Consider the following 12,560-nt stretch of genomic DNA (forward strand, 5'->3'; position numbering starts at 1 on the left):
AGTGTTTGCAAATGCCAGGCGGGATGGGCTCAGCCAGCGGCACGAAATGACGCGAGCCAGGCTACAGCCAGGATGCCCAGAACAATGCGTTCACGTGTACTTTTGCAGAGCAAACTCAGATAAGCTCTCAAATGTAAGCACCTGCTTAATTGGTTTAAAAAAGAGAGAAAGTCCAGTCACTACATTTTCAGAAGTCCTTTTGCCTTGAAATATTCCGTAGCTTTTTTAGGAGTGGTTTTTGTTCCTTCTTTCCTTTTTTTTTTTTTTCTCCTTTCTTTTGTGTTATAAATGGTTTATGATGATGCATTTGTTAGTCGTGGCCTCCAGGGCTAGATAGTGACCGTGGAAGGTAGGCTGTCACTGAAATTCTAATCAAGATTTATAATCGAATTGAATGGTGTAAGTCTCCCTGCCAATATTCTAACATAAACACATTTTCATTTTGATGGGAACGTTGTTTCTAAAAGCCAAAGTTATCAAATAAAACTCCCGAGGTTACCAGTAGTAAATGACCAGCCCTCTGTCAATAAACCCTTAACCAAGTTTAGCTTTGCTATGGGAGGTGGAGAGGTTTTGAAAAGGTCATGCATTAAAATTTCCTCTCTGACCAGCTGGCTCTGGCACACACAGGCAGATAAGTCCTGCAATAAATTAATAGGAAAAGTGGTCCCAAGTCTCAGGCAATGGTAGCATCTTGAGGAATTGCGTGGAACTGATCTGGCAGAAATGGTTGGCTTCTGGTGGATTGAATCATATACTATAGAATTGGAGTACATATATGGGAAATTATTATGAACATTAAAATTCTGATCATTAAAATTCCAACCTCCACGGCAGATGAGACTGATCTCTGCACAGGATGCAGAGGGCACTTCTGTTATGTTGTATGGGTGAGTGAGGTGGGGACTGATTTTCACGAATGCTCTCTGTGCTAGGGTGGGGAAAGGGAAGCATTAAATGAAGTCTTTCTTATCTAGAGACTAATTGATTCAGAAGGCTCTGTTTGGTTTGCCCATAGTGAAAGCAGAATGGCTTCTAATTGACTTACCATTGATCTTAATTGACTTGATTGGAGGTATTTTCAAGGACTCAGCACTCTTCCCTTTCAACGCTTTAGTTAAAATTCTCACGTGCCTCCTCAATCCCATTGAGGAGAGTAATTTTCATGTCTTCATTTACATTAGCCCAGGCTGTGGGGAAGTCACATAACCATATGTGTGAGGGTCCACCTGGTCCCATGGTGGTAATGGAGGCATCTAGCACTTTTAGAGTCTTTTGCTAATTTGCTTTGCATGCTAACTACTTTTAAACTGTGTCCATAAGTTTCCATTCCTCTCCATAAACCAAGTCCCACTCCCTGCTTATAGGAGTCTGTTTATATCTTAGAAGTAGAAATGTAAGCATATATCAACTTCTGATGGGTCTGACAGTCTGTAAGTGTGAAGGATTATGGGGCCAAATCAAGGTGCCTTCAGGGTCTTTTTTATTAGCCTGAATCTGTCAAAAGTGTGTGGGTGGAAGGCATTCATGGAGCTGTTGTTCTTTAACTCTCCTGGGTCTTAAAAATCCTTTCACTTCTGAGAATCACAGGGACTAGAATGGACCATTTAGATGTACCCAAGGACAATTTTGAAAATACTGTCTGGAGTAGTTAATATCCCTCGTTCCCCTTGTGTGCTGAATCACACAGAAAGTAACATTTCACTTCTCTGGAGGTGCAGCTGCCAGATTATTGAAAGTTAACATTTTTTGCACCAAAATGTAACCTGGGCAATGCTTTATTGCCTTTCCCTGGATAATCCCACATTGGCTTCTGGTCTTGTTGAAGGTTCATTTGTTTCCATGTCTCGGGTTTGCTCTTTGAATATAGTTTATATGGCAGGAATCATCTTGGACCATAATGAAATAAATTTTACAGTCCTTCTCGGAGAAGCCCATTTGGTCATTTGTCATTTGGTCTGTTATGCACTCGAGGGACAGTGATGGACAAGACAGTTGGGATCTCTGTCCTCCAGGAGAGTAATCTAGTGAATCCTCTAGTAACCCTACCAACAGGGAAATTAGTTTATCATCAATGACGAATTAGTTCCGTATTGTGGATTTTGGATGCTGGAGCTCATGTGTCTAGAGTCTGTCCTCAGTTCAGGTCACTTCTTGAGATCATTCAGCATCTTTGATTAAGCCAGGGGACATTCTTGCTCCTTTCCGGCCATTCTTCACATAGCAACCAGAGTGATCCTTTATGAACACACAGCTCTTGTAATCCCTAATGATTTCCCATTGCACTTCGAGTGGAAGCTGGTCTGTAAATCTGCCCTCAAGTCTCTGCTGTGGCCCTAGCCACCTGCGGCCTCCACCTAATCCCAGACCAGTCTTCCCTTTGCCGCATCCCTCCAGTCACAACTTGCCTCCTTCCAGTTCCTTGACCCCATCAAATGCTGCTTCCTGCCCCAGAATCTTTGCATTTGCTGTTCCCTTTTGTTGGAAATGCTTTTCTTCTGCTTATCACCTGGATGACTCCTTTACCTCCTTCAGGTCTTGGCTCAGATATCACCTGCTCACGGAGGCCATCCCTGACCACCTAGGTGGAGTAAAGATGGCTGTAAAATCTGTGTCACTTCCACCCTCCCCTCTGCCTTGAGAGGTGGAGTTTATTTCTCCTGCCCTTGAATCAGAGCTAGGCCGTGTGGTTGCTTTAATCAGCCAAATGCAGCAGAAATGATGCTGTGCCAGTTCTGGGCCTGGCTTTTAAGATAATGGCCGCTTCTACCTCCTCCCACTTAGAATGCTTGCTCTGGCAATGAACTTGCCATCTAAAGAAGTCTCAGCATGGCCATCATCAAAAAATCTACAAACAATAAATGCTGGCGAGGGTGTGGAGAAGAGGGAACCCTCTTGCACTGTTGGTGGGAATGTAAATTGGTACAGCCACTATGGAGAACAGTATGGAGGTTCCTTAAAAAACTAAAAATAGAACTACCATACGACCCAGCAATCCCACTACTGGGCATATACCCTGAGAAAACCATAATTCAAGAAGAGTCATGTACCACAATGTTCACTGCAGCTCTATTTACAATAGCCAGGACATGGAAGCAACCTAAGTGTCCATTTGACAGATGAATGGATAAAGAAGACACGGCACATATATACAATGGAATATTACTCAGCCGTAAAAAGAAATGAAATTGAGTTATTTGTAGTGAGGTGGATGGACCTAGAGTCTGTCATATAGAGTGAAGTAAGTCAGAAAGAGAAAAACAAATACCGTATGCTAACACATATATATGGAATTTAAGAAAAAAAAAAAGGTTCTGAAGAACCTAGGGGCAGGACAGGAATAAAGACGCAGACGTAGAGAATGGACTTGAGGACACGGGGAGGGGAAAGGGTAGGCTGGGACGAAGTGAGAGAGTGGCATGGACTTATAAATACTGCCAAATATAAAATAGATAGCTAGTGGGAAGCAGCCGCATAGCACAGGGAGATCATCTCGGTGCTTTGTGACCATCCAGAGGGGTGGGATAGGGAGGGTGGGAGGGAGATGCAAGAGGGAGGAGATATGGGGATACATGTATATGTATAGCTGATTCACTTTGTTATAAAGCAGAAACTAACACGCCATTGTAAAGCAATTATACTCCAGTAAACATGTTAAAAAAATTTTTTTAAAAATAAGCCTCAAGAAACCACACGGAGACCATGTGGACAGAGGAGAGGGGAGGGAGGGGGGGAAGGGAGAGAGAGGGAGAGCGGGGGAGGGGGAAGGGGGAGAGAGAGTGAGATGTCCCTGCCAAGGCCCCAGACATGTGAGTGAAACCATATCGGTTATTCTAGCCCCAACAGACATCTGACTGCAACTGCATGAGAGATACCAAACAGGACCAGCAGAAGAACTTGCCTGGTCAACCCACAGAATCATGGGAGATAAAAGATGGTTTTGCTGTTGTTCTAAATTTTAGCCACTAAATCTTAGAGGGTCGTTTGTTACATAGCAATAGTTGGCTGAAATGCCCAACTTATTTATAAATAGGTCCCACCCCCATTGTTTTCTGTACTGGAGAAAACAGTTTCTGTTTATTTTCTTTTCAGCACTTTTCACAATTGATATTGATGTATTTATTGTTTTATAATCTGTTTAGCATCTGTTACCCTAATTAGACTGATGCTCCATGGTGCAGGCACTGGATTTTTTATTGACCACTGCATACCTACTATCACAGAGTGCCTGGCACATAGTAAGCACTAAGAAAAGGTTTGTTGAATGAATGAATGAATGAATGAATGAATTTAAAAGTTTCCAGCATTTATTTGTGAGATTGTCTCCCTCCACCCCCCACCCCCCAAATACAGAGACAGGCATCTGCAAATCTTTTCTGGGGGCGGTTCAAAAACAATTTTTAAAATTTCTTTTTATCTTTCTTTATAAATCATACTTGTTAAATCACAATTCTACTTTGTATCTGCTACACATCTGCTCAGCAGATTTTATTGATTCCCTATTGGCAATAGCATAAAAAGACTATGCTTTCCTATGGCAGTTCAGGCCCACCTCAGTCTGCAGATCCAGCCTTTCTCCACTGTCCCTTTCTTGGCCCCCTTACACCCATCACTCCTGGTTATGACCTGAGCCACCACACACATTTCCACTTTCCTGGAGTCTCTCTTCCTCTAGTTTTTTCCTTCAGGAAACCTTTGCCAGTGGCCTGTGGTTTTAGTGGGCATTTCTTCTTCTTATCTGTGAACAAACCCTTGAATGAAATCCTCAGGTGGAAGCAGGAGCTGTTCTTGAGACCCGGGAAGGAAGTTCAGAGATAAAGGAGCCTTCGGCTGGGGGTATGGGGACATGGATTCTGGTCCTGGCTTTGCCAGCATCAAGCGCTGGGCCATGTGCAGTTATCTAACCTGCTGGGGCTGCCCTTTTCTCTCAGTAGAATTCGGAGCTTAGGTAAAGGGGTCGCTAAGTTCCCTTCAGCACTGAGGTTTTCCACATTCAAATTTGCTTTATAGTGACAGAAGAACAACCTGCTGATTTATGTGCATTTGGGTCAGAATTTGGCTGACTGCAGCATCAGCAGTTTTATGTGAACAAAATTTTCAATTTCATTAGTACAGCCAAGTTAATTTTGCTGGGTTGTCAATTTTTCTGAGAGGCAGAGTGACCACTGGGGCCAGGAGTCAGGAAAGCCTTGTGCTGTCGTGTTTCCCAGCCACGAGCTGGAGTGTAAGCCATCCAGAGGGCACCGACAGTCCTCTTGGATCTCATCCACTTCCTTTCTAAACTGGGGATAAAAATAATATGTATTTCATTCACTCTAGGGTTGTTCGGAGGGGCTAATGTGTGTAATATGGCAATGCTTTGAGAGGCCATTATCAAAAAATTATTGAAACAAATTTTTTTTAAAGATTTGATGTAAGTTCATAATAATGCAATTGACAAGGAAATTTAGTTATTTCTGAGATATACATTTTAAAGCACTAACTAGAATTATGACTTATAACATTATACCTGAACATATAAGATTTTTAGAAATTTCATGTAATGTCTGAAACATTTATATTAACATATTTCCATACAAATAACCTAAAGAAAGTTTAGTATTAGTTGTTTTTGTTTGTTTGTTTTTTTATACTGCAGGTTCTTATTAGTCATCAATGTTATACACATCAGTGTATACATGTCAATACCAATCGCCCAATACAGTACACCACAATCCCCACCCCACCGTGGTTTTCCCCCCTTGGTGTCCATACGTTTGTTCTCTACATCTGTGTCTCAACTTCTGCCCTGCAAACCAGTTCATCTGTACCATTTTTCTAGTTTCCACATACATGTGTTAATATATGATATTTCTTTTTCTCTTTCTGACTTACTTCACTCTGTATGACAGTCTCTAGATCCATCCATGTCTCAACAAATGACTCAATTTCGTTCCTTTTTTATGGATGAGTAATATTCCATTGTATATATGTACCACAACTTTATCCATTCGTCTGTCGATGGGCATTTAGGTTGCTTCCATGTCCTGGCTATTGTAAATAGTGCTGCAGTGAACATTGAGGTGCATGTGTCTTTTTGAATTATGGCTTTCTCAGGGTGTATGCCCAATAGTGGGATTGCTGGGTCATATGGTAATTCTATTTTTAGCTTTTTAAGGAACCTCCATACTGTTCTCCATAGTGGCTGTATCAACTTACATTCCCACCAACAGTGCAAGAGGGTTCCCTTTTCTCCACACCCTCTCCAGCATCTGTTGTTTGTAGATTTTCTGATGATGCCCATTCTAACTGGTGTGAGGTGGTACCTCACTGTAGTTTTGATTTGCATTTCTCTAATAATTAGTGATGTTGAGCAGCTTTTCATGTGCTTCTTGGCCATCCGTATCTCTTCTTTGGAGAAATGTCTATTTAGGTCTTCTGCCCATTTTGGGATTGGGTTGTTTGTTTCTTTAATATTGAGCTGCACGAGCTGTTTATATAATTTGGAGATTAATCCTTTGTCTGTTTATTCATTTGCAAATATTTTCTCCCATTCTGAGGGTTGTCTTTTCGTCTTGTTCATGGTTTCCTTTGCTGTGCAAAAGCTTTGAAGTTTCATTAGGTCCCATTTGTTTATTTTTGTTTTTATTTCCATTACTCTAGGAGGTGTATCAAAAAAGATTTTGCTGTGATTTATGTCAAAGAGTGTTCTTCCTATGTTTTCCTCTAAGAGTTTTATAGTGTCCAGTCTTACATTTAGGTCTCAAATCCATTTTGAGTTTATTTTTGTGTATTGTGTTAGGGAGTATTCTAATTTCATTCTTTTACATGTAGCTGTCCAGTTTTCCCAGCACCACTTCTTGAAGAGACTGTCTTTCCTCCATTGCATATCTTTGCCTCCTTTGTCATAGATTAGTGGACCATAGGTGCCATATCTCTGGGCTTTCTATCTTGTCCCATTGATCTATGTTTCTGTTTTTGTGCCAGTACTATATTGTCTTGATTACTGTAGCTTTGTAGTACAGTCTGAAGTCAGGGAGTCTGATTCTTCCAGCTCCATTTTTGTCCCTCAAGACTGCTTTGGCTATTCGGGGTCTTTTGTGTTTCCATACAAATTTTAAGATGACTTGTTCTAGTTCCGTAAAAAATGCCATTGGTAATTTGATAGGGATTGCATTGAATCTGTAGATTCCTTTGGGTAGTATAGTCATTTTCACAATGCTGATTCTTCCAATCCAAGAACATGGTATATCTCTCCATCTGTTTGTATCATCTTTAATTTCTTTCATCAGTGTCTTATAGTTTTCTGCATACAGGTCTTTTGTCTCCCTAGGTAGGTTTATTCCTAGGTATTTTATTCTTTTCGTTGCAATGGTAAATGAGAGTGTTTCCATAATTTCTCTTTCAGATTTTTCATAGTGTATAGGAATGCAAGAGATATCTGTGCATTAATTTTGTATCCTGCAACTTTACCAAATTCATTGATTAGCTCTAGTAGTTTTCTGGTGGCATTTTTAGGATTCTCTATGTATAGTATCATGTCATCTGCAGTGACAGTTTTACTTCTTCTTTTCCAATTTGTATTCCTTTTATTTCTTTTTCTTCTCTGTTTGCCGTGGCTAGGACTTCCAAAACTATGTTGAATAATAGTGGTGAGAGTGGATATCCTTGTCTTGTTCCTGATCTTAGAGGAAATGCTTTCAGTTTTTCACCATTGAGAATGAGGTTTGCCATGGGTTTGTCGTATATGGCCTTTATTATGTTGAGGTAGGTTCCCTCTATGCCCACTTTCTGGAGAGTTTTTATCATAAATTGGTGTTGAATTTTGTTGAAAGCTTTTTCTGCATCTATTGAGATGATCATATGGTTTTTCTTCTTCAATTTGTTAATATGGTGTATCAATTGATTGATTTGCATATATTGAAGAATCCTTGCATCCCTGGGATAAATTCCACTTGATCGTGGTGTATGATCCTTTTAATGTGTTGTTGGATTCTGTTTGCTAGTATTTTGTTGAGGATTTTTGCATCTATATTCATCAGTGATATTGGTCTGTAATTTTCTTTTTTTGTAGTATCTTTGTCTTGTTTTGGTATCAGGGTGATGGTGGCCTCATAGAATGAGTTTGGGAGTGTTCCTGCCTCTGAAATTTTTTGGAAGAGTTTGAGAAGGATGGGTGTTAGCTCTTCTCTAAATGTTTGATAGAATTCACCTGTGAAGCCATCTGGTCCTGGACTTTTGTTTGTTGGAAGATTTTTAATCCCAGTTTCAATTTCATTACTTGTGATTGGTCTGTTCATATCTTCTGTTTCTTCCCGGTTCAGTCTTGGAAGCTTATACCTTTCTAAGAATTTGTGCACTTCTTCCAGGTTGTCCATTTTATTGTCATAGAATTGCTTGTAGTAGTCTCTTAGGATGCTTTGTATTTCTGCGGTGTCTGTTGTAACTTCTCCTTTTTCATTTCTAATTTTATTGATTTGAGTCCTGTCCCTCTTTTTCCTGATGAGTCTGGCTAATTGTTTATCAATTTTGTTTATCTTCTCAAAGAACCAGCTTTTAGTTTTATTGATCTTTGCTATTGTTTTCGTTGTTCCTATTTCATTTATTTCTGCTCTGATCTTTTTGATTTCTTTCCTTCTACTAACTTTGGGTTTTGTTTGTTCTTCTTTCTCTAGTTCCTTTAGGTGTAAGGTTAGATTGTTTATTTGAGATTTTTCTTGTTTCTGGAGGTAGGCTTTTATAGCTATAAACTTCCCTCTTAGAACTGCTTTTGCTGCATCCCATAGGTTTTGGATTGTCGTGTTTTCATTGTCATTTGTCTCTAGGTATTTTTTGATTTCCTCTTTGATTTCTTCAGTGATCTGTTGGTTATTTAGTAACATATTGTTTAGCCTCCATGTGTTTGTGTTCTTCCCATTTTTTTCCCTGTAATTCATTTCTAATCTCATAGTGTTGTGGTCAGAAAAGATGCTTGATATGATTTCAATTTTCTTAAATATACTGAGGCTTGATTTGTGACCCAGGATGTGATCTATTCTGGAGAATGTTTTGTCCGCACTTGAGAAGAAAGTGCAATCTGCTGCTTTTGGATGGAATGTCCTATAAATATCAATTAAATCTATCTGGCCTATTGTGTCATTTAAAGCTTCTGTTTCCTTATTTATTTTCATTTTGTATGATCTGTCCATTGGTGTAAGTGAGGTGTTAAAGTCCCCCACTATTATTGTGTTACTGTCGATTTCCTCTTTTATAGCTGTTAGCAGTTGCCTTATGTATTGAGGTGCTCCTATGTTGGGTGCATATATAATTGTTATATCTTCTTCTCGGATTGATCCCTTGATCATTATGTAGTGTCCTTCCTTGTTTCTTGTAACATTCTTTATTTTAAAGTCTATTTTATCTGATATGAGTATAGCTACTCCAGCTTTCTTTTGATTTCCATTTGCATGGAATATCTTTTTCCATCCCCTCACTTTCAGTCTGTATGTGTCCCTAGGTCTGAAGCGGGTCTCTTCTCGACAGCATATATATGAGTCTTGTTTTTGTATCCATTCAGCAAGCCTGTGTCTTTTGGTTGGAGCATTTAATCCATTCACGTTTAAGGTAATTATCGATAACGTATGTTCCTATTACCATTTTCTTAATTGTTTTGGGTTTGTTTTTGTAGGTCCTTTTCTTCTCTTGTGTTTCCCACTTAGAGAAGTTCCTTTAGCGTTTGTTGTAGAGCTGGTTTGGTGGTGCTGAATTCTCTTAGCTTTTGCTTGTCTGTAAAGCTTTTCAATTCTCCACCGAATCTGAATGAGATCCTTGAAGGGTCGAGTAATCTTGGTTGTAGGCTCTTCCCTTTCATCGCTTTATGTATATCATGCCACTCCCTTCTGGCTTGTAGAGTTTCTGCTGAGAAATCAGCTGTTAACCTTATGGGAGTTCCCTTGTGTGCTATTTGTCGTTTTTCCCTTGCTGCTTTCAATAATTTTTCTTTGTCTTTAATTTTTGCCAATTTGATTACTATGTGTCTCGGCGTGTTTCTCCTGTATGGGACTGGCTGCGCTTCCTAGACTTGGGTGGCTATTTCCTTTCCCATGTTAGGGAAGTTTTCGACTATAATCTCTTCAAATATTTTCTCTGGTTCTTTCTCTCTCTCTTCTCCTTCTGGGACCCCTATAATGCGAATGCTGTTGCGTTTAATGTTGTCCCAGAGGCCTCTTAGGCTGTCTTCATTTCTTTTCATTCTTTTTTCTTTCTTCTGTTCCACAGCAGTGAATTCCACCATTCTGTCTTCCAGGTCACTTATCCGTTCTTTTGCCTCAGTTATTCTGCTATTGATTCCTTCTAGTGTAGTTTCCATTTCAGTTATTGTATTGTTCATCTCTGTTTGTTTGTTCTTTAATTCTTCTAGGTCTTTGTTAAACATTTCTTGCATCTTCTCGATCTTTGCCTCCATTGTTTTTCCGAGGTCCTGGATCATCTTCACTATCATTATTCTGAATTCTTTTTCTGGAAGGTTGCCTGTCTCCACTTCATGTAGTTGTTTTTCTGAGGTTTTATCTTGTTCCTTCATCTAGTATATAGCCTTCTGCCTTTTCATCTTGTCTATCTTTCTGTGAATGTGGTTTTTGTTCCACAGGCTGCAGGATTGTAGTTCTTCTTGCTTCTGCTGTCTGCCCTCTGGTGGATGAGGTTATCTAAGAGACTTGATGGGAGGGACTGGTGGTGGGTAGAGCTGACTGTTGCTCTGGTGGGCAGAGCTCAGTAAAACTTTAATCCACTTGACTGTTGATGGTTGGGGCTGGGTTCTCTCCCTGTTTGTTGTTTGACCTGAGACGACCCAACACAGGAGTCTTCCTGGGCTCTTTGGTGGAGCTAATGACAGACTCTGGGAGGGCTCATGCCAAGGAGTACTTCTCAGAACTTCTGCTGCCAGTGTCGTTGTCCCCATGGTGAAACGGAGCCACCCCCTGCCTCTGTAGGAGACCCTCCAACACTAGCAGGTAGGTCTGGTTCAGTCTCCCCCGGGGTCACTGCCCCTTCCACTGTGTCCCAATGTGCACACTACTTTATGTGTGCCTCCAAGAGTGGAGTCTCTGTTCCCCCCCAGTCCTGTCGAAGTCCTGCAATCAGTTCCCACTAGGCTTCAAAGTCTGATTCTCTAGGAATTTCTCCTCCAGTTGCCTGACCCCCAGGTTGGGAAGCCTGACGTGGGGCTTAGAAGCTTCACTCCAGTGGGTGGACTTCTGTGGTGTAAGTGTTTGCCAGTCTGTGAGTCACCCACCCACCAGTTATGGGATTTGATTTTACTGTGATTGCGCCCCTCCTGCCGTCTCATCGTGGCTTCTCCTTTGTCTTTGGATGTGGGGTATCTTTTTTCGTGAGTTCCAGTGTCTTCCTGTCGATGATTGTCCAGAAGCTAGTTGTAATTCTGGTGTTTTCGCAAGAGGGAGTGAGAGCACGTCCTTCTACTCTGCCATCTTCAAAAGTAATCCCTTCAATGCTGAAACACAATTTTTGACTTATCTCTTTATCAGGATAATAAAGTCTCTATATTTATCTTGGGTGCTCTGCACGCCAAGGTTCCTGTACCATTTTCCATCTTCCCTTCCTTCATGTGCTGTTGGATGGGTAAGATGGGGGAGGAACTACTGTCTCACGAGAGCCTTCAGGGTTTAAGGCACTGGTCATACATGTTTTTTCAAAAAATACCTTACAGTAGTCCTCTAAGGGAGGAGTTGTATTAGTTAGGATTCTCTTAGTCGTCAGTGACAGAAATCTGATTCACGCTAGTTTAAGTGAAAAAAAAATGGGGGGGGTGGAGGAGATATTTATTTTGTTCATATAACTTAAAAGTCCGTGGGTAGTGCTGGCTTCAGGAATAGCAGGATCAAGGGGCTTGAAAGACCCTTTCACATTTTTTTCTTTGTCTTTTTAGTTCTTCTGTCTGCTTTTCTCTGTTATCCCAGGGAAAAGACAAATAGACCTCCTGTCTCTTTCCCAGGGACCACATCAAATCTCCCATAAGGAACTGGTGTTGGATCTGCTTTAGTTACATGTCACCTTCAGACCAATCACTTTGTTCAGAGATAGGAGGTGGATGGCTCTGATTGGCCAACCTAGGCCATGTTTGTTATAGTCAAATCTAGCCAGGGGCTAGACTCCAGGTTTTCCTACAGCTTTTTTGGGTCAATGAAAAGCTTGGTTAGCTCAGATCAGGCTGAAGGTTTTGAATCAGGGTATGTGAGAGCTGGGAAAAGATCCAGAGGTCACTGAGCCCAACCCAGCCATGGCCAGAGAAGAGAAGAGAAGCATCTTGTTCTGGGTCACAGGCGATTCAGTGCTACTCCTAGTCCTTTCCTTTTCCTGTATTTACCTCCACTGGAAGGGTTACATGAACTTCTCCTGTCAGAGTAACTGAAGGATCCTTCCAGAGGTAGGGGCAAAAACTGGATCACATGCAGGTTACATCAGACCACCCCTGAGCTGGGACTCCATCCTGTCTCTCCTCCCATCTCCTCTCCCTGCCTCGCTGGGCTGCACTCTGGATAGTTGAGCCCCATTTCACATGGGGCTGAGAATAGGTCCTCAGG

Source organism: Delphinapterus leucas, chromosome 9 (assembly GCF_059928025.1).
Source record: "Delphinapterus leucas isolate spDelLeu-1000000601 "Yukka" chromosome 9, BTC_Dleu_Yukka2, whole genome shotgun sequence".
Taxonomy (NCBI): domain Eukaryota; kingdom Metazoa; phylum Chordata; class Mammalia; order Artiodactyla; family Monodontidae; genus Delphinapterus; species Delphinapterus leucas.